Source organism: Alligator sinensis, unplaced genomic scaffold (assembly GCF_000455745.1).
Source record: "Alligator sinensis unplaced genomic scaffold, ASM45574v1 scaffold589_1, whole genome shotgun sequence".
Classification (NCBI taxonomy): Eukaryota; Metazoa; Chordata; order Crocodylia; family Alligatoridae; genus Alligator; species Alligator sinensis.
This window is the reverse complement of record NW_005842881.1, coordinates 183,344-206,535: the sequence shown is the minus strand read 5'-3', so window position 1 is coordinate 206,535 and position 23,192 is coordinate 183,344. Positions and strand designations below refer to the sequence as shown.

At 43.4% G+C, this 23,192-nt stretch overlaps 1 protein-coding gene across 3 annotated transcripts in view; it reads right to left on the bottom strand.

The window, feature by feature from the left end:
* Positions 1 to 22,047, bottom strand: part of RAP1A (RAP1A, member of RAS oncogene family) — a 60,408-nt gene extending 38,361 nt beyond the window's left edge. For all 3 annotated transcript variants that reach the window (XM_006035844.2, XM_006035843.2, XM_006035845.2), the window contains exon 1: positions 21,973 to 22,047. The gene's annotated coding sequence lies outside the window, so the exon portion shown is untranslated. The remainder of the gene's footprint in view (positions 1 to 21,972) is intronic.
* Between the last annotated feature and the right edge of the window lie 1,145 nt (positions 22,048 to 23,192).

Sequence of the window (23,192 nt, the reverse complement as noted above, 5' to 3'; positions counted from 1 at the left end):
CCCTAAGCAAGGGTGCAGCATGTTGCAAACTGGTCTTAAGTAGCCTGAATGAGCATGCCATTGGGGTATGGTCACAGGCCAAGGTCAGACAGATTTCCCATGGCTATTTTCCCAGAGAAGACAGCATCTCTTTATATCATTAACCACTCTCAGGCTCCCAAACAGCTTCCCTTTGAAGCTTGCTCAGGCGTTGGAAACGTATATAAAAAAGAGATTAGGGACGCAGCAGTTCCCCTGCTGTGTTAACAACACAGGGAGCTTCCCCAAACTCCTCTCCCTGGCCTGGGTAGGCTGTGCTCCCCACGGCAGCTTCACCTCCCCCTCCGCGGCCATGGGGAAGTTTCTGAATCCTGTCTGCTTCATCTGCAAGCACCACCTGTAACCCCACGAGACGCTGCCTGTCCAAGCCAGAGGCAGACCTTTGGATAAGACTTTGCTCACGCCTTCACAGGGATGCAGGTCCCTCAAAACAAAGGCATGTTCTTCAGCCTAGCTCACATGCTAAGTCTTCGTCGTTACTGCTGCCCACGCTAGCCGATTCCAACTAGCATGGCTCCATCGGTCGGCGGGACTCTCCCTTTCACTCTCTGCCCTCTGTCCCTCCAACACTGCAGTACTTGCTTTGGAGCACAGAAAGACACGTTAAGCTAACCAGAACACCCCTACAGGATTTTCCTTCTGGATACCATTCCCTATGCATAGAGACTCGTTCCTTTCTTCTTTAAAAACCCTTTTAATAACCTGCTGTCAGGGATCTCGCTGTGTGGATGCTGACAGATTAAACGCTCCAGGTCTTTTGCTTTTCTGAGTCAGGAAGACAAGACCTCTGCCCTGAGGGAATCATCTTCTGTTCTCAGAAAATCCTTTTGGAAAGCATTCATTCAGTAGTTAAATATTATTAACCCTGAAAACGTTTGGAGGAAATTAAATAGTAACGGATGCAATGAGGATCTCTCATTTGCAAACAACACACAAGTTTAATTAACCTGGGTCTGAGAAACTTGCTATACACCCAGGGTCCAGCAGGGTGTTGGAATATGCCCTGGGGTACGACTCGGTTTCCCCTTTTTCCATGGGTCTTTTGCACAACACAGAAGCATCTTTAACATATACATATATATTGCCTGGCCCTAGATGTCTAGTTGCCTTCTGATCCTTATTCCAACCTCCCCTCCCACACTTCCTTACAGATGAGGCCAGTAAGACCTTCTTCAATTTTCCTCACAAGTGTTATGGACACAAGCTGGTGTCAAAAATGGGAGCCCTGACGTAGACAGGGCCTCAGGTGGCAGATGCATCTTGAATTGATGTTGCTCACCCCTATTCAGAACATGGCTACGTACACGTGAGTGCCATGTATACAAGAGCTCCCACCGCTCGTGGGAGAAGGTAGCAAAAAGAAGCCTAGCGTCAATGCAGGTTTTATGCACTTGGGTTTTCAAAACAGGCCTACCAAAATACCAGCAGCATATGTCCCAGAGCCTGACCCTCAAAATTAAATATATATATATATATATATATCAACTCAAACTAGTAAAACATTACACTTCTAACCAGCTATTGTCCAAATATGGTATAAAGAGAATCGACAGAGGCAAGGGCTGCATATGTGGCTCTTCTGCTTGCAGTATTTGCTCATAGCCGAGTTACATGCACCTGAAAACAGGGAGTGATAATGAAAGTGCTGACACAGACTCAACTACAGGGTTGCAGACAGCAATGCTATAATTAAACGCTGCAGATTGCATTTTTGCTCAAGAGTTGCAAGCTTGACACAAATTAGACTGACAGCCCTACTTTAAAAATAGGGAAGCGGAATAAAAAGGGGTCCTCGATGGGAGACCCTAGCAGTAAAACACATCAGCATAAACACAAACTCCTAGACAGAAAAAGAAAAAGATCACCAAAAAAAAAAAAAATCTTACCTCCTCTACGCGTTTGCACCAAAACCCTTTATCATTATTTCAGCCCCTTACTGTTGCCTTGTACGACTCATATTGTGGTACTAGAGAGATACAGATCAGCTCAAGTGGAGAGAGGAGGTGGAAGGGAGGGGAAGGAGCAACAGTTACCAAATTAGCAGGGGAAAAAAAATAGAAATGCCTTTGCCAAGCACTTGAGCTTTCATATCATTTGCATTGCCCTCTGATTACAGACCCGATAGCTCACACTGAGACCAAAATATTTAATTTTTCAGAAGGAAATAAATTGCAATTAATTTAAAATTCAGGGATGGAGAGAGATTTAAGTGACTGCCTGGGCATTAAATCACTGCTGGTTCCTTCATGCTGCCTGTCGTATAAAAACACCCGTCATTTTCTCCATTCCCCTCCGAGATGGGCAGATTCTTGGAACATTACAAACACATGTTCTGGTTATTTTTACCTCCGAGTTAAATAGTGAATCACTGCTACTATAAACAAGTCTATTTAATGCTGAACATATAAACGCACTGCGTGCCAGCTTCAAAAGATGCTATAAACTGGGTCACAATTTTCACCAAATACTGCCCTCTTAAGTTGCCATCCCCTCGCTAACCCCAGAAACCTCCCCCAGCCCTTCCCAAAAATCTCCATCATTTTTGGAAAAGGAAGCTGGCTCTCGATCAGCACTGTATGACCTTAAAGAACTGCAAAGTAAGATGTGCAGAACGAAGGATTCTTGTGGTTAAGGTGCAAGATGGGAGATGGCGGCTAAAGGTGCTACCCTCAGCTTTGCCCAAGCTCTTCAGTTCCTAACTGCAGCCCATGGACCATCATCACTGGCTGCTGAGCATCCGCAGCCACAGACCAGTGCTCAGATTGCTGTGTTAAACCCCACTCCTGAATCAAAGCTGCACCTTGCCATATTTCCATTCCCTAATGCCGTCTCCCAGGGTTTCAGGGTCTCGGCGTTCCAGGTTTTCAGGGTCTCGGCTGCGCTAAGCAGCCAGAGGCATATTACTTCCCTAATACTGATTCTCCTCGTCAGAAACAGAGGAACTGAGCGTTATGGGACTGAGAGCGGGAAGGGAAATGGCTGTGAGTGCACAAATGGGACAGACGCATGCTTGGTGAGGACCTGGTTCTGGGAAGAGAAGGGTGCAAGCCACTGCTCTCGACTCGCTGCGAGCCAGTTGCTGAGCTCAGTGTCTCCATTCCCAAGTCATACGTATTACCTCCTCCACCCTTGGCGAAGGGAGAAACACTATAAAAAAAGATTAAAACTAAATCAAAGTGGCCCTTCTGGGTTACTGTCACACTGAAACGCAAGTGAGATTTAACAAGTTTCCACACATCTGAGTGGTTATAATATTGCAGCATCCAACGCCTAGATAAACTAATTTTGATTTCTGTCCTTGCTGCTATTTTCCAGTGAAAGCCGAAAATAAATTATAACACAACAACACTGCAATTAGCTACATGTATGGTAGGGTTGGAAAATTAATCACCACAACACTGCAATTATTATTTGCCCTCTTGACTACCTCACCCTCTTTGTTCAGCTGCAGATAGCAGTATCTTGACCTTCAAGTTCCCTTTTGATTTATCAGGTTTGCATTTCTCCCCTCCCCTCTCCGTCTCAGATTCAAAGTAGGCCACTACTTACATGATTTCCTTTAAGAACAAAAAATCGTTTTAGTTCCAAGAATTCAAGAGACTAAATTAGTGTATTTGTACTTTTAGTCATTTTACCACTAGGCTTGTGCAGGGATACTTTTACAAAAATTTGCTTCCAGGCAAACACAAAGACCTTATATACGTAGACCTTATAAATATACCTTTTACTTCAAACTGGAAGTCAATCCTGATAGGCAAATTATAACGTCCTGAAAAATAAGACGGGGGTTATGGAGCTGGATCCTGGACTTCTGCAGTGCTAAGACGCAATTCAATAACAGCTATTAATTCCTTAAAGGAGATAGTGTAAGTGACCCCAGACAGAAATTGGATTTAAAAAAGAAATGACCCAAGATTGATTGTATAGACCTACTGAGAAAAAACAGCAACACTCTAGTTGCACCGCTTGCTCAACATGTAAAGTAATCACAGCAGATCGATAAATCCTGAAATAGTTCATTTACTCTATATTCTCAAGTACTACACATATTATATTTCATGGACACCACACATTTCTACTCAATAAAAATACCGACAAGCCCAAAAAGCCCTGTTGCCTCTTTAAGATTGCTTTTACGCTTCATTTAAAGTCCTTAGATAAGTATTTCATATTAAATAAAGCAAAACCCAGTAAAGCTCTGAACTGAATGTACGCTGCAGACGTTTTAATCAGGGCGTTGGTATGGCGTGCACCTTGTCCAACCAAACCCTGCAAGATCCCGACCTTCAAATTCCCTTCCTTCGAGGTCTGTATATAACCTTCCTTAAAGCGCAGGTGTCCCCTGTGAAACACTTCCAAAAAGAAGCCAAACTCTTCTGGGATCTGCGGTCCCCCAGCGTCCAGTGCCTGTGCCAGAGTCATCTGTAGTTTAGGCCCCAATTCACAAAAGTTCTTTAGTATTTAGTGATCGTCCCTGTTTGGTTTCCTTTGGACTACTCGCATACCGGACTGAACTGAGGCCTCATACTGAACGCATTACAGCACAGAGCTAAGTCAGGCATTCATTTATAAGCAGGACAGTTGATTAATCTTTGAAAAAAGTACATGTAAACACTGATTTGTCCCCCCAGTACACACATATAGTCCTCTTAAATAAACCTTTTTTGTTTGAAAAGCAACAGAATAAGCATCTCTAAGAAGTGACTGCCTCTTTCCTTATGGTCCATTTTAAATTGTTTCCCGACCAGTACTTAAGCCAGGGAACGGACACTCCGGGCATGCAAAGCTTGCTGTGCTCCAATGGCTGGATTGATGCTTTGTCCCACTGGCCTGCCTTTGCAGAAAGTTGCTAGGGTCGCCTGCCAAACAGACAGAAAGACAGTGGAAGGGAAGCCAGAGCTCAGACCAATACACACTGCATCCTCAAACGAGAACAAAACACTACGGCAGGGGCCGTAACTGGTAGGCTCTTCTCCAAATGGACTGCAGCACTGCTGCACAGTTAATACCAATTAGTGCAACCACGGACAGAAGGGAAGGAGCCGAAGTTGCGTGTGTCTGAGTTGGACTTTTATCAATTAGAGCTATAAAGCCAGAGAGCTGCTGCCACAGGAAGGGCTGTGTAAACCTGGCCACGAGGACCTGAGCAGACACTTCATATAAACCGGGCATACATGGGGCTAAGGACACAGCTGGGCCTGGGCATTTCTCTGCTCTTCACTGAAAACCACTAAGTTTTCAACACAGGATCTCACCCCCCCCCGGGAATGTTTGTGACACATTTCCTCCTCTTTGTGGTGAGGAAGAGCTCTCTTGTTTGCCTCCCTCAGCAAACCAGTAAATATTAAAAAGTGCAAACATTAACCAACCGGTTCTGTATCTGTATCCTTCCCCTGGCATTGGCAGCGCCATGATGGGAGTCGATCACATTCATGTTTCTTCTTTAGGAAGTCATGTGAACACTGCGAGGTATCTGACAGACAATGCGACTTGGAGCAGAGCTGAGGTTGCTTCATGGGGACGGAGCATACCTCACCTTCAATGTGAGGCAGATAATTTGTTATGCGAGTAATTGCAAGACGATGCAATGTATTATATGCTTGCAGGGAATAAATAGGTCACAGCAGAAGTGCTCAGAGCGCAGCCCTGTCAGATTCCAATGGATCTGCGAATTTTGCTAAATACCTTGTCACAAGGACACAAACTAAGGAAGGAAAGTGAATAAATGACAGAAGGTGGATGGACTACCATTTAGCAACCTCAACTGGGCTTCAAAATTATGATTCTGGAACAGGATCGTAGCACTGGAGCGGGTTACCCAGAGAGGTGGTGAGATCTCCAACCCTGGGGGGTTTTTAAGGCCCGGCTCAACAAAGCTTTGTTTGGGATGACGTAGTTGGGGCTGGTCCCACCTGGAGCAGGGGGCTGGACTAGATGCGACCTCCTGAGGTCCCTTCCGGCCCTACTTTTCTATGATTCTGTTTAAGGAACAAGTAACAGTGAGCAGACTCCAGTGAAGTCCCAGCTTTGCCCCTTCCGAAGAAAGCATGGGGCTTAAGGACACGCACAACTCTAGACGGTACTTCGGTTCACCCCGTATAAGATTTATACAGGGGTTTGGATGGAGTAAGTGAGGGAGGTTGTGCAAACCAGCAAGAAGGGAAAATAATTCTTAATCCTTTAAATGATAATACAAAGCATCCCCCGTCCCCCAAATTGAAATGAAATGTTTTTGGTAACGATCAAACAAGAACAGCTTTATGAGGCGTGCTATCCCAATGAATATACTTCATTCTCCTCTTAATTCCATCAGGGAATCTTAGTCAGAACAAATCAGAAGCCAGTTTGAGAAAGGTTTCTTCAGAGCAGTCTTCTCCCTGTTTAGAAAGCTCCCCCTTGCTTGAACCCACTGCTGCCATCCAATTCCCACCTCCCCCCACCCCACCTTTTTTTAAATCTCAGCCTTTCCCTCTATTCTGCCGCTCGTCTTCTCCTTTCCCTCCACCCCTGATGTTTTCAGGATGTTCCTAGAAGCCGCTGGGAGATCGGAAACTTTAGAAACTGACATTGGCCCCATTCTGCACTTTTTGAAAACCCTCCTTTTTTCCCCCCTGTGCATTCAGGCTGCAACACTGCTCACAAACCAGCTTGGGCTATCTCAGCAGAGCCATGCATTTAAATGTGTCTCGTCTCCACGGTAAGGAATAAAACCATGTCCTTTTGGAGAGAACAGAACTTTGTGGGTTTCAGATGGAAAACCCTGCTGACATGTTCACCTGGATTTCACTGAGACCAGTCGTCTTTCCACGCTTAGCTGCAAAGTGAGCTCTCATCTCAGTGAGCTTGCATTACGCTACAGAGACCCACCATCACTGGACACGTTCCAGTTAACCGACAGCTGGGGGCACACAGGTAAGTCCAATGCGTGAGGATCGTGTTATTTAGCAACCTGGTTCCATTACAAATTGGAAAGGAAACAAAGCATGGCCAAGTTCTCCATGACAGGCCTTGGAGCGCTGGCTCCAGGGCAGCCTGCATGGTGTGCTGGAGACCCCAGAGCCTGGGGCTCCCCAGCTCTCAGCTCCTCATCAGGAGGCTACCAAACGGCTGGCCAGGCAAGCTGGCAGGAAACAAGGCAGGTACTGTTGTAACTTCATTAAAACAGAACATCTGTGGGATGCTCAAACTTCAAATCAACTGGTAAATAGACAGAAACTAGGTGACAGCTTCAGTCACAAGAATGAGGGAACTATGCTCATTCAGTCTGGATGTCCTCTGGGTGCCACGTTACTTCTTCAATACACAACCTGTTTAGAGACTGAAGCCGTAGTCATTTGAGACACCTCAACATTTATAATTCGTCACTAGATATAGTGTGGTGTGCAGAGGCTCTGCAGCAAAACTCCACTCCCTGCCTCTCGTTATCTGCTGCCGATAAGGTTTATAAACGATTTCTAGATTAAACTTGAAACTGCCATGGCAAATGTTTACCTCAATATGATCTGAACTGTCTGAGGCAACAAAATGTACGTGAGGATATTTTTTAAAAGTATAAAACTTCTTGTAAATACTGAATCACAAGAAATACTTGTCTTTTTGAAGGACTATAGAAAATAACTCAGAGCTATGCCAAGTCCCAAAAGTAGATGCCATTGTACCAGCAATGAATAGCTTACCCAGTTCAGAGAATTCAAACTTTGCTGACCAGAAACCAAAACCTGAAGGGTTCGCCTGTCAAGTTCTGTTGGCGTATCCCTGTTGACAGTTCCTTTTAAGTGCAAAGATCCCTTAGTCTCCCTGCGTCTTAGATCCCAGCCGCACAATGGGAAAAGAGCTGTTCCATACTTGCACAGAAGTGCTGCGAAAATAAATGCATTACAAACTGGGAGCCGCTCAGGTGTTACAGAGGTGGAGGTATTAAGTGCACGAGACAACAGTGGGCAGAAAAAGAAATGCAAGCAGCAACAGGAAACCACCGTGCAGAGGCGCACCCTGGGCACTCCGGAGGGTAGGGGAGGCTGCGGCACCTACATTTCAATGGGCCGGCACCTATTTCTTCCTTTGTACAGGGGTGCTGGAAGGAGGGAAGGGGGGATTCCTGTAGAGCGGTCCTCTGGTACCTCTACAGAACTGAACAGGGCTCTTTTTTTTTTTTTTACTACCCCAACCCCTAAGAGAGCAAAGTACCAAGCTGATTTATACCTGGGTTGTGTTTCGGAACCAGGGTGCTGTAAAGCAGTTGAGAACGAGTTCAATTGGCACACTAGGAAAACACACTCCCTAATCAGATTTTTAACTTTTTTTTTTTTCTTTTTAAATCACAGACGTCAATTGTTTGTGACAAGGAATTTAACATCCATACCTTGCAAAACAAATATTAAGTCTTTAAAATGAGCCTTGTATTAGTGGGAGAAAGGAAAAACTGTCCCACCCTTCCATGTAGTAAGTCTGCTAGCCAATAAACTAAATTCCAGAAAATATTAAGATTCCTCAAATAGCTGAGGTTTCAATCATCAAGTTGTATATATACACATTTGACTGCACAATGTTGCCTGCTTTAAAGGTCATGTTTGCGCGTGTCGACCTAGAGTTCTCACTGCCTTAAAAAGTACTTACAAGTTTAGCACACAACAGCCAAACATAAGCAACAGGACTGTGCCTACCTTCCATACACAATGAGGGCTGATTAAATGTCTTCAACAATCACTGCAGAAAACCCTCACTTACCATATGGTCGCTGATTGACAACATGGTAATTACCACCTTACATCAATGTCTTCTGCAATGAGTACTCCTCAAAATGACAGACCCCTGATCACAGATGCCCATCTCCAAGTTCTTCCACTGGATACAGAGGACAATTTGGAGACTTCACAGGAGTTGAACTTGCAGTGAATTAACTACTCCACAGACAAAGATAGCAGTATTGTTACCTTTCTTTTATTACAAGCAAGGATGCCTCTGATGCTGACTTAAGCCTTCACTAAGGATGTTTGTCATTTAACTCTGGTCCCCAAGCCTTAAATGCAAACCACATTCCAATACCAAGAAACACTAAAAAATGTATATACAGTTGTGCTGAACAGGTTGTTGAAACATCAAAAGAGCGGTACCTGCAGGAGGATAAAAGGCTTGATTTTCCTCCCGAGACTAAAGCAGCAGCACCATACTTCTGCTGCAAGTATTAGTTGCGGGTAGCGTTCTGTACTTCTCAAGTCTCTTTTTAAAGCACACGCTTGCTTTTTGCACAGTACCAAGAATAAAGGAAGTTTCAGGTCAAACCCAGATGCATCCTAAGCAGGCTCTTAAGTGTGAGGAGCAGCCAGACGGCAAGTAAGCTCCCTCGCACAGCTCTGCTAAGACAAATCAGGCTATTCCCAGGCCAATCTGAGCCTGGGCCTCTCTTGCTGACCCTGCCAACAGTGTGGTGGCAACTGCGTGATATGCATCAACGAGGACCAGGAGGAAACCAAGTTTATTTTTGCTTGTAATCTAAACTTTGCACATCTCCACACAGTAGCCTGGATTTCAAAGCTGAATTCAAGTTTCTGTTCTGCGCACAGCATGTGGTCACATTCTTACAAGGGCTGGGCTTTATTTGCCACACCTTGTTTAGGCTAGGTTCAGCCACATGTCACGTGCCCATCAACTTCAGTAAAAGCCTCCAAGCTCCCCTAGAAAATGCAGGCAACTCCCTTTGGCAAAACTACCATGGCTACAAAGCAAAGCAACAAGATGAATTTAACCCCTAAATTAACAGCGGTGGTAGAACAGGATAGATCGGGGGGGTTCCACACTCGACGACAACAGGACCGAGCATTTCTGCAGCCTTTTTAAACAGGGTTTGAAATATCTGAGAGGGAACAGGAACAGAAGGGAAGAGACTAGTCTCAAGACCACACAGCAACAGTGACAACGATGAAACCCAAATTGTTCCACCCATTAGACCGTACAACCTCATACCACTGCTACATGAAACCAGAGACCAAACGCAAACCCAGGAAGGGCTGAGGCAGGCTTCAAGCCTTGCTATCCAGGCTAGTCACTATTTTGGGAGGCAGCACCTGCACTTCTGCTGGAGCTGTGACATATCCCTCTGGGTTTAATGTGTCCTGTCCCCTCACTGTAGGGGGACCCCCATTTTCTGTAACTGGTTTTTCCAGCGCATCATACTGGGAGCAGGAAGTCGAGAGACGTAGCTCTGGGTTAGAATTCCCCTCTGACGACCAGAAGCCTGGAAGTTAGGCACAGTAAGGCCCTACTTGCAGGCATCTGTGTCTTTTTATTAGATCCAACCCCTGGTCTCTTGCCAAGTGCTACAAGCTTAGGGAAGACTCCTGATGACTTCAAAACGAACCTTGCCCAAATAGGGACTGCAGGATAGCTTCTGATTGTATTTCCCTAGCAAAGGGCTTGGTCCTTGCCAGAGCCGCAGAACTGAACAAGAGCACTTCATCCCTCTGCAGCAATCCCTGGAACCTGTCTTGGGGGCCCAGAGCTGGTTCAAACACCACCCCCATGACACAAAGCTCCTTCACCCCATAGCAATTCCCACAACACTGAGGGAGCTGTTGGATCTTCAACAGCTCCGTGTTGGAAATTGCATTCAGCGCTTCTTGGGCACAAGTTCCTGCAACATGAAGCTCAGGAGGCCTCCCACATCCCTGGCTTCTACCCTATCAACTTCAGACCCCTTACTAAAGGCTCTGAAAAGGTTTAAATCTTTTTAAAGCTGACTGGCTTCAACGGAGAAAACAACTTTGGCAGCCTCCCTAAAACGTCTGAGACACACGCATCTGGCACCCACCCTCAGGAAAAAGACTTCCTATAGTTGCACGCTGTTTTGCATGAGTCATTGCAGCTTCCAGAGATCAAGCCTCATTTCAGCAAAAATAGCAAACCATTATGCAGCTGTTTGGAAAAAAAAAATCATGGGCAGTTGGACTCCTGGTTTCAGAAGAGGTAAGACGTTGAGCTACAGGAGAGGAAGAAAGCATCATTAAGCGTACGCTAACCAATGGATCAGCTAAGCAGCAATGGCACCAGCTCCATGCTCCCATGCCCATCAATAGCCTTGGATAGAGCCAAGACATCTCTCCAATAAGGACACAAACAGCAACTTAAAGGAAAGTTTAAAAAAAACACGAAATTCTTACCAGTCTGCATAATAAGATTCTTGCAACATTCCCCAAAACCTCACTGCTCAAAATGTACGTCTAGGGCAGACACTGAACAACCAAGTTTTGTCTTCCCCTCCAGACCTTCGAATACAGAGATGCTTCAAGTGTTTTGTCACTATCTACAATATCCTTAATGTGCACTGCTGTTGGGACACCTCACCTCTTCCCCTTTCTGCCAATTATGAAAATTTAAACTTCCATTCAATCATCTTTCCAATGAACAGTGATACAAGTAGCACTCAAGACACTGGGCGTCAATCAAATCAACAATTTTAAAAGGTACATATATGGGATTTTTCTGTCCCTCTCCATACAGTTGCAGTTCCCCTTTTAACTAACCTGGTACAAAAAAAAGGATGGCAATCAATCACAATAAAACAAAGTTTCCACAGCTTGGGTGTATTTGCATTATTTACTTGCACTAAAGAAGGGCCCAGAACCTGATTCAGAGTCATCTTTAGCTCTGCTACAAACTAACACTGAAACTAGTTGAGTTATGTAACTTGAGTAGTGCTTCCTCTTCTACTACATGGTCAACCTTCTGAACAAAAAAAGAATATATGTAACCAAAGCAGGCTACAAAACAAAGCAGTTACAGGATAAAAGAGCTGTGCATTACCAACAACTACATCTCGCCCAGGTCTACGAGTATGAAAACAGCCTTCAGGAAGTTTTTTTTAACAAAGTCCTCGAAAGTGCTCTATTTCAAAATTTGACTTGTGCTCTTCTGATCAATAAGTCAATGCAGGGTACTCACAAGAATACCAGGGCTTTATGACTATAGATCATTTTACTGCTTACCAACTATAGCATGAGCACAGAGATCACCAGGTGGGTTGAAAGGCTGATGTCTATTTGCATGAACCGACCGTGCAGTCTGCAACAGCTAGCACCTGCAAGTCACAGCTTTTAATCCAACCCACATTTTTTCAATTTTATTTCCAATGACAATGAGTGTCCAAACAAAGCTCCCAACCCACAGCATGCAAAAGTAGCACTTGTCTTAATTTATGTTATAGGCATCAACAGATAGTCCCAAGAATAATTATTTTCAGACTTCATAGCCAATAAGAATATTCAACATGGGTCATTAATGTGCCAAGTCTCATAGTAATCATCCTGAACTGTACTTGCAAGGTACTGTTCACTTGAAAAGAAACCAAGCAAGCTTGAATCGTGCTTCTTAACTTGAAATAACCTTACCCACTGGACTGTGATTTGCTGTGTGGTAAGTGGCATGTAACTGGATGCTCCTCTGGATGTGAGCTGTCTAAAATGAGAAGTTTGGGGTTTTTTTCCTAGTTAGCCTTACTTCACATGCATTGAGGATTGAGAAGAAAATGCTACATACAGAGCATGGTTTATATGGGATGGTTATAGTTTGTATGGGATGGTTTGGATAGGGATGATCCTGCCTCAGCCAGGGGGTTGGACCAGATGACCTCTGGAGGTCCCTTCCAGCCCTGCTTCTCTATGAAACAAGAAAAAACCCTCTTCGGCTTCTGCAAATGTACCGAGTGCCCACGACTCCGATTGCAGGCAGTGGGAACTGTGGATTCTCCAGACCTCTGAACATCAGAGTCTATAGCTATTATGACACATCCAATGTTGTAATTTGAATGCGATGAGCGTAACATGTTTTCAGTATTAGAAGACATGAAATGGGGAACATCTTTGAATGCAAATATTTTAACAAAACCCCAAACATTCCTGCAAGCCTCTAATCTTTGGTTTCAGCCATTCAAAAATGAGCCTTTTTTTTTTTCTTTACTCCTATAATAGTTATGCAATGTGGCTTATTGAGTAATACAGTAACTGCTACTGGTTGCAATGAATTTCCAAAAGGCAGTGTTTTCTAACAACATCTGACATAACAATGACTATTACCTACTATACGAGCAAACGCACCGTTCCCTACATGGCTATGTTAAATACCGCAACTTCATACACTTCCAGCAATGCCGCTTAGCCAATTTAATTAAAAATAATCTGCTTTGGTCATATCCCATCCGTCACTGATCCATCTGCCTTCAGCAGTGTGAAATGCAGGTAACAAGAAGGTCTTTGTTAGGCGGGGATCACATTTGTAAGTTATTAGCTTCTGCGGGCAATGTTGACACAGCCAAGTTACAAAGTTCTCAGACAGAAGGTGGCAGGTGGTTTACAGTTTAACCATAACTTGCCCTAGGATGGCTCAGGAAACGTACCAGGCAATAGCAGCTTTTTAAAACTCCACATTTAAAAACTGTATGCCAACAACAGGGATTTAGCAGCAAGGTAACAGCTGAGGCTTTGAAAGGCAAATAAATGCTGCTTGTTAAGAGAAGCAGGTGACCAGGCCTCAAATCATAACATGTTGGCCATGTGCTCACATACTAAGGTGATACGCACAATGCACGCGCACCTAGACAGATTACTGTCCCCCAATCTAGTTTAGCCCCTACTTACCTTGCTTGTGGAGGTAACATAGGATTGAACAGCATGAGAAATGCAGGCTCAGAAACTTCTCCTCTCTCCTTGCGGTGACCCCTTATCAAAGCAGCAAAAGTGAGACAATCTATTATTGCTCTGGCAGGTAGCGCACACACGACCGTGCCTCAGCACAGTTTAGGAAAAGCCACGAAGGCCTCACACCAACACTTGGACTCGTTTTGGCCACCTTCAATCCAAGAGCCTCAAAGTACTTCACACATCTCGAGTTTAAACCTCAAAACACACTGAAGGCAGGCACACATCAAGATTACAGTCTGCCTAAGAGAAAGCACCACTGAAGGTCTCACTTTATTATGTTAAACAGTTTGCACATTCAGTTGCTAAACTGCTTTAGCAGAGCTTCACTTTCCCTTATTAAAGGCTGCAAATTATGTGCACCTGAATAATAATTAAACAAGTCTGTTACTACACTGGAACTCACAGGGCATTTATTATTATTATTATTATTATTATTATATTTTAAACGTCACAGATGCAAAAGGGCCGTAATCCACAAGAGAAGAGGCTCCTTTTATCTGCATGGGACTCCTCAAGTCTGGAGTCAAACTACTGACTTCAGCAGATTTCTACTGGTATGAGAGAGAACACAATTTGGCCTTGAAGTTAAGATGTGCTTAAAAGTAGGCGAGTTAAAAAAAAAGAAAAGAAAAGTCCAAATTGGCTGCTGTGTGGACATATAGCCTTGTCTTTATCCTATAGGAACAGTCAATATTTTAAGCCTGGCCATGGCATTCATTTGACACGGTGATAGGTGCAGTACAAGATGCTTAGGATAGGACAGACCCAACAAATGGTTAAATTACCCTGTCACATTATACAGATGATGCCAACTGGGAAGAAAACTTGGAGGCAGGGATGTACTGATCTGTTTTAGTAACAAGCCCTAAAAGTATTCTAAGTGAAAAGAGCTAGAGGTATATCCCTTCCCCCAAACTCTTCAGCTCATGTTGTGCATTTGACTGCATCCTGTCCTTGTCACTGCTTGTCCTGTAGACTGTTTTTCCCTTGCTGCAAAGGCCCTAAAAAAAAGGAAGCAGAACAATCTTTTTTCCCCCCTTCAAAAAGTGTATTTTTCTAAAAATGTATCATTTGCCATAACCGTTACAGGACACTTCATCAGGACCTGGATTTTGAGAAACATTAAAAAAAAGAAGAACATCTGTGTCCTTGAGAACAGGTTCTTGTTAACCTCAGAGCTCTTGCCTCTGGACAGAAACTGGTGAGGCACACGTTGTGCTCTCAGCATCTGGCAGGAACACCTGCAGGGCGACTTGCGGTACCGAGTGGTGACACAGTTTAGAAGGCAAGTTCAATCTGCTACGCAACTCGAGGCTGCTTAAATAGGTTGAAATATGAACATTAAGGGAAGGGGGAGGGGGGGAGAAGGTTGGAGATTATATTTGGCACAACCACATTGTCAAGTTAGTTCCTATTTAAAAAAATGGATTCCCTTTATTGCAAAAAATGGTAACACGTTGTTTTCCTGTGCAAAATGCCTACCACATTCTGCTCACAGGTGAGTTGCATTCCAGGGACACTGCCAAGAACTTCAGGGAACACTTGGAAGGTGCTTTTTTCTGCTAATGGAGCCTATCAGGATGAATCTGAAAGCCTAAGCAATATCCTAATTCCCTTATGGAACAGCTCAAAAATAATTAATGGGAAGACTGGTAGGAGAGCAGAACTCACTACAGGGACAGAACTGGGTAAGGGAAAACCGGTGAGCACAGACATCACAACCAAGAGGTAAAACAGGTTTCCCCATCTTGACTTGAATGCAATAAAAATGTGTACTTCTCTGACATCCCCATAACAGGGGCTAAATCTCAGAGACAAGGCAACAAAAGGATTAGCCCAGTCTGTTCTCCCCACTCCTCACACCCAGCCACCACTTCACCCCTCACCCTACATGGGAAGAGCCTGGGAAAACAGAGGAGCTTCACAATGAGACTCAATGATCAGCAAATTCTTGGTCTGCCAGACCAATGCAGGACTGTGAACATGCCCCCAGCCTTTTCATGGTAAAACTCAGCAGCTTGTAACTCCTGTATTATGAGGGGAGAGATAATCTCCAAGGAACCAAGTTCTGCCTATTTGAAGCTTCAGAGATAAAAGCTCCGGTTTCACTCTGCACCTGAAAATGAACTGGTACGAGTACCTGGAACAATGAAATAAATTGCTTCTCCACAAGACACCAGGTACCGGTAATGGGGCAGTCCTATTCTCCGTTTCACCACCATTTACACAGCTTCACCCAAAAAAGGGAGCTTGGAGAACCGGCAATAATTAGCAAGACGATCAGTGCCACAGGGAAGCACTGGCAGTTCTCTAATAATGGGCCCATTCTCTCTCCTTAAGGTTTGAAATCCACCAGCAGAGACACGACCCCAACACACATGTGGTAGCTTTGAGTCTCCCCCTTCTCTACCAATAGGAAAGCACACAGCGACAACCGCACATTTGTCTCGGCAGAAGCTGACAGCTCAGGATGTTCCAGCTGATCGTATCTGCAAAGTACACGAGTCCTTGGAGGAAGCTGCCACTGATTGCGGACAGCAAGACTTCTCTGACCTTCTGCCACCCAGAATAAGCCCATGGGTCAGGAGCTCTCTGGGTACAATGAAAGCAAAGAGCCCTCGCTCTGCCTCCTGAACAGCCACAGCATGAGACTGCAGTCCTGTCAGTCAGCCAAACTCAGCCTGAGACTAGCTGCTGATGCTCTAGCTCTCTCCTGCTCACTGCATCAGTACAGCAGGGACATGTTAGCCGGGAGAAATGTATAGACAGAAGATGCTCGAGTCCTACCACACCAAACATCATATGGCCTTTCTGCATACACAGGAACTGTTTTCCAAGTGAAACTAAAGTGATTTCAGAGCAAACAATAAGGAAAGAGTTATGTCACCCACTGGATAATGCAAGACAACCTCGAAGTCCTGGAGATATTCGTCTGCCTATGAGAAAGACCTGGCCTTCTACCCCTATCCGTGCCAATCCCAAATCATAGTGTCCTCGTAGACAGGTGGAGTCAGTTGCCAGTTGTTAACATCCTGGGACTGGCATGGCAACCTCTGAGCACACTAAATGTATTTCCTCCTTTATGAAAACAATATAAATGCTAAACACCTACAGCCCAAGTTTCCAAAATAATTAATGAGTTTGGCCCCCCAATCTGCACGGCCTTTGAAAAGCCCTGTTGCAGCATTTTCTGTCAAATTGGGCTCTCTCAATATGGCTTAAGTCAGACACCTAAAACATATGCATCTATGCAAATGAATCCTTGTGTGATAGGGGTGGGATAGAGGGAATGCAGTACGTCAAGCACCTTTTAACAGCATTTTTTTAAATATCTGCATGCTTACAGGCTACTTTGGCAATTAACTAAGCATAATTTTACTGACTTAAACACACACTATTTCTTTTGCTTTCAATACTGCAGGGTGAACTTGTCTCATATCTGCTTTGCCCATCACATTATGCTTAGTCTGAAAGATCATTTTAGCACATGCCTGGCATTGTACCCCCAAAATAAGCAGTCTGCAATACTTCCCCTCCACACCCCTGTACCACTCTGAACCATTACCCTATAACATGTCTCATTTGACCGTTGATGATCCTCTGCCATGGCCTGCTTGGACATTTATCAGGAAAAGCACTACCAAATCAACTTGGAACATATTCAGCTGGAGTCTTACAGCTTAGATTAATGCTGTTTAATCTTGCAGTTGTTTCAAATGCTGGAGATTCTCTGAGAAGCAGAACGAAGACAACACGATTTATAGTCTATAACCTGGTTTTATCACTAAAGTCGTGTATTATAAGAACAAATACTGTTTGGGCCAGTAAACATGACACTCAATACGCTAACTGCATAACAGCCTCTACATGGCTTTTGTAAGACTCAAGAGACATGTTTATTCTATGTTGCTAGGGGAAAAAAGGTTTAGAAAGCAGCTTTTATAGAATAGACAAAAGCCATCCCCTCTGCAAAGGATGAACTGTGAAAACCTAATTAGAAAGGAAAAAAAAATCACCACATTCAAGGAATCAACACAGGTCTTATGATACATGCCTGCTTTCCACACCATTGCTCAGGAAGGGAGCAATGGGCCCACACTCATCCCTAGCCATGCAATCGCAGTCATCCCAACCCTATAAGGGACCATTTTTTTTTCCATCTCTCTAATCTTGGGATTTAAATCATGAGATGTTAGCTGTCTGGACCATTGCCTCTCTAAGGTCATATAGGAACTTCTATGGAAGTCCAGTGTATTCCATTTAAGTGCATGGCTTCAGGACTGAGGAGAGACTATGCACGAATACGGAGGATGTACAAAGTTCTGTCAGTGCTGTGGTATTAGCAGCCCTGAAAGCAAGTAGCTCCCATCCTTTTCAAGGCTGCTACTAGTCAGTTCATAGCAGCACCCAGCAGCCTGGCCCATGGGGATGGATAGCAGAGCTAACGCTGACTCACTTGGGTCATTTTCAAGGCTTCTAATAGCAGCTCTGGGGCAAGCAGCCTTTGCTTCACCATTGCCGGTACAAATAAGCATGCAATTAAACAGTGCAGAACTGCATGACAGAGTAAACAGAGGGACTGCAAGATGCTACGTGATTAAGCAGGTTATGCACTTAAGAGATGCAGATAAGCAAAGCTCGATACAGTGCAAGTACTACCAAAAAAGTACAACTGGCATCATGCTAGGCAGTTAAAGAAATGAGATGTTTAACTGGTATATGTATGAACACAGTATGCTGTATTCCAGGGAGGTGTTGAAGAGAAACAGCGGTTCTAGATTGAAGAGCAGCAGCGGATCTCTGGGGAGACCAGTTTAGGACCACAGCTGGTCAGAAGATGAAACCATGAGAACTCCTACCTAATTCTGCGAGACCAGAGGTCATCGCAAGAGCAAAATGAACTTGAGTCTGTTGCACTTTCCCCAATTAAAATGATCTGGCGGTCAAATTTAGCAATCTCACATATCCAAATAAGTAACCATTTCTATGGTAACTTGCTTGTGTGTCAAGGGATAGTGTTGACAAAAAAAATTAAAACTAGCGCAACCACAAGGGGAGATCCAAATATGAAATGTATTATTTCAACTTGAATTTGGGATGGAGGTATGCTAGACATTCTGGCAGATTGGTAATGAAATTATTTCATTTGGTTTGTCTGCTGGACTAAACACATCTAAATCTACATTTAAAAAAAAAAAAAAGAGAAATATCCATATATATGTTAGCTAGGATTAAAGTACATTTGAAGAGAAAATAAATCACACCTGACCCCATCCAAGGTAGGTGATTTCACAATTCTACATGTTGTGGGGGGGTTGTTTGGGGTTTTTTGCAGTTAATATGGGTCAGTGTAAAGGCAGCATATTGGACTAGCTACACCACCAGTCAAATCCTGCATGACAGATCTTACATCCAAAAGCTCAAAAGTAAGAATTCAGCATGATGGGAGCACAAAAGTGCTGGTCTCTGACTTCTCAAAAAACTCCTGTTCTTAGCTTCCAAGCATGGAGGAGAAGAGATTAGTAGACTATTTGTAATGGTACAGCTTTAAGAAATCAACCACACTAGAAAACATTTTGCACACACAGTTATATCCCTTCTATTGGTCTGATCTAGTTAAAATCGCAGGGATTTATCACTAATATGTGCAGGATTGGAATAAATGCATCTTCCACAATGTTTTATGCTCTCCTTAACAGGTTTTCACTTTCTGAAATACAGTGAACTTGGTTTTATTCACATTAACAGCAGACAGCATATTACATTTTCAATTATATCCAATAACAGCCAAAACCTTATCAAGCTGTATTTCCATTCCATGTCGTAACATGATGATGAAGAGCTATTCCCTGAACTAATTGTATAAGAAAATACTTCAAAGAGAAACTCATTTAAAGTGTGGGCATTTAGGAACTCAATTTCCATTGCAGAGCTGATGTTGTAGTTCAGCAGATTAATGAAATATTCCCAAGGCTTGACTGCCACCCATACAGGGACATCTCCAACATATGGGTGGCAGGTTTAGTGCCTGGATATAGGCAGATTGTATCAAACAAGTTGAAGTTCCTTTCCAGTTTTTGACACCCTTACTGGAGGCAGAGGGTCAAGTGTCTAAGCTCAGAAGTCTAAAGCAAGTTGGTGAATAACTAAAAAAGTTGACTATTGAGAACTATGTTGCTCACTAAGCACCCTTCCAAGGAGAAGGGGCCACTATAGTTATACTTAATTTCCTATCCTCATGTTAATTACTGAGAAACATTTCAGTGAGCTTCATCAAAAAAAGAACCACAAGCTTCTTCTGGATTTAGTGAACTGCAATCAAAACTAAGGAATGATTCCCATCTTGCAGTCGCACAAAGCAACACCACACAAGGAAGAGTTTATGGTAACAACTGCAGGTCAAGAGCGCAGGCAATACCAGCTGAACCCTTACATACACTTATGCTACTAGATAGGTCCTCTTCAACAGAAAGTAACCAGTTTAATCAGACTAAAAACATAAAAGAAACACAGAAAGGTCAATATGCAATCTCAACATAACATAAAAGAACATCAAAGAACTAGTACTCCAGAGAGGGAAAAAAATCCCCCTACAAAGGCAAGTGGGTCTACACGGGAAAGTATTTATTTATTTAGGACAAAACCAAGGGTGTGAACATACTAAATGCAGTTTGTAAAGAAGGACACAAGTTACCATCAGGAACCCACACACAGACTGATCCAATGCAACTTTCATCTTTCTGTCCCGAACCCAAAGTGCAACTAAACCACAGTAATTCACCCCTGAATGAAACAAGAGGAAAAAAATGACTGTGGGTCTAAAGCAGACAGAGAGAGCAGTTACAGTGAATGCATTACCGCTCCCCACCAACCCTTTCACAGCAGCCTGTTTCTTCCGTCCATGCCCTGAAGTATGCTAGGCTAGCTAAGTCAATTTAAGTACAGGGTACTCCTAAGTGAACAGCCTCAGGGCTGAAAGTAAGCTACACACTTCCCTGGAACATGTACTTAAAACTCAGGGTAAATTCTGCTCACTACTTACAGCAACAGCCTGCGCTAAGCTTTCCACACCTCAATAAGACTAATGACCACATTACTCAGAGCACTTTATGCCTTGAGTAGCAACCTTGAAATACCAGGACCTAGTCACTTGGCTGCTTCAGAACCGTAAAGCTGACAGCACGTAGTTTAAGGGAGTAGGAGTGCACCTCTTGAACCCAGGAGTAGCCCTGTGAACTGACCAGCGCGGCTCCAAGCAGCCCAGAATCAGGGAAGAATCCTGGATCCTGCGCAGCCGGCTCTGCAAACCCTTCTCCAAACATGAGAGTAAAGAGTCAAGCCTGAAACGCGTGCAAAAGATTCACCTCCTGTGTCACCAAAAAGGGAGGCAACTTGACATTCCTCAAAACCAAAATACTAGGATCCTTTTCAAAAATAACTAAATTAGTGGTTGGTTGCTTAATGTCGTCTATAAGGACAGAGAGCTTGTCTGGAAGAGAGCAAAAGTCTATGTATAGACCAGTTTTAAAGTCTCCCTAAAATTGCCCTGAATGAATTCTCTCTCCAGATGGCACATCCAACAAATCTGACGTGACACTGAATATACTGCGTGGTGACAGAGCACAGGACAAAAATACTACTGGGGTCTATTCGTGCAAGCTAATTTTTAGGCTCGGTTATCCGTGAAGACTGATTCAACTTAATATTTAGGCATACAACAAGCTCATCTACTACACTGAAAGTAGCTTCCATCTTTTAGTTACGCCATCAGCACTCTCAGACTAAGTGAAAACGCATGAAGCACACCACAAAGCACTCTACATGACCCTGTCTATTTGCAGATCTTGGTATCAAATTTAAACTATATTTGATAGATTGTGTAAACACCGGTCTCAAAACGAAAACATTAACATGTCACTGGAAATACATCGCTCTAGTACGTCACACCCCGCTTGGCATGTACTCCCATCTCAAGTCTCACCAAAGCTACTTGCTCTGGAAATACCAATCTGCAGCCAAGAAACAATTAAGTATGTTGTGTGTTTGGTTTAATTTGAGCCTTCAAAACCATCATAACCTCTGGTCTTCAAATACCAACACAAACTTACTAAGCTAGCCAATTTTTTTTACAAAAAAACATACACAGGTCCTGGATTCATCCAATGACAAGCTTTTAGCTTCTGCTATCCTCTACTTGCATGTTAAATGACAAATATCTATTTAAAACATATATAAAACTCACTTTTCGTGGATGTTGCTAGCCTGATGGGAAACCAAGATCCCTCTTGTCCTGATGCGTCACTCTTTGATGAAAATACTGTGTATGAAAATAGATTATTTTTAGAACCAGCATGTGAAAGCACAGTACTTCCTGTACTAACTCCACCTCAAGTTACATACCCTTTTTTTTTCTTTTTTAGTTTCTACAGCTAGTTTCTACAGCTAGCTTACAACTCTTATCAAACACAGTAGAGAGGATGAAGGAACAAACTGGGAGGAACTTGAAATGACAATTCCCTAACCTAAAACTCAGTACAAAAAAAGTTTTGTTAAAATACATTGTCCCTCTGAAGGCAGAAACGCCATCATTTTAACGACACAACTACCCATCGTGGCTATGAATGGACTCTTAAATATTTTTTTATTTATAACACTGATCTTTTCCACAAAAACAGGATGCGAACATAGCATTCCCAGTATAACAAAGTCACTATAGCAACGTGACAGTGATGTCAGAATAATCAGAAAGGATTTCATAGTTCAGAGACAGTAAACCACACGATAGCTAGACAATTTTAAGAGTTGCAGACGCTGCGACAGCTCGTTTCTAAGTATTCTCGCTCAAACTCACTATTCAAAAGTCTGTGCCCTTTAATAGCGGTGCTGTCGTACACAAGTTCACCTTTCTTGGTGACTTCAGCCCCTGTTGTCTAGCAATCTCAGGAGATCCTAAACCAAAGATAACCGTCACCCATCTGAGGAGCTTGCCACCGCTGACTTGAGAAGCACTATTTCATTAATAAAGGAGAGCATTTTTAAACTAGTAGCCTTACGGATCATGGACAGAGCAACTCACAACCACGACCTTCCTCAGTGAACATAATGAGCTCAATTATACAAAACTGCTAAGGACCCAGAACATTTGGTGTCACGTTTTGGGACTTTGAACAACTAGGCACAAAGCCAAAACTGTAAACTATGGTTTTGGTTCAAACAATGAGAAAATCAATCAATCAATCAATCAATCAATCAATAAAAGCACAAGCAAGAAGTCAAGCTATTCTAGCGGCCTGGAGCCGGGCCTGCTTTTTAGCATGTAAACTGCTGTATTTCTCACGTTAATGGAGATTACTGATGCAAAAAAAAAAAAAAAAGATTTATACTATTTAGCGCTGTACTATTTGGTCCTATTTTATACTATTTCCAGTTCGTTCCAGCACGTGACTTAGACAAGGGAGACAG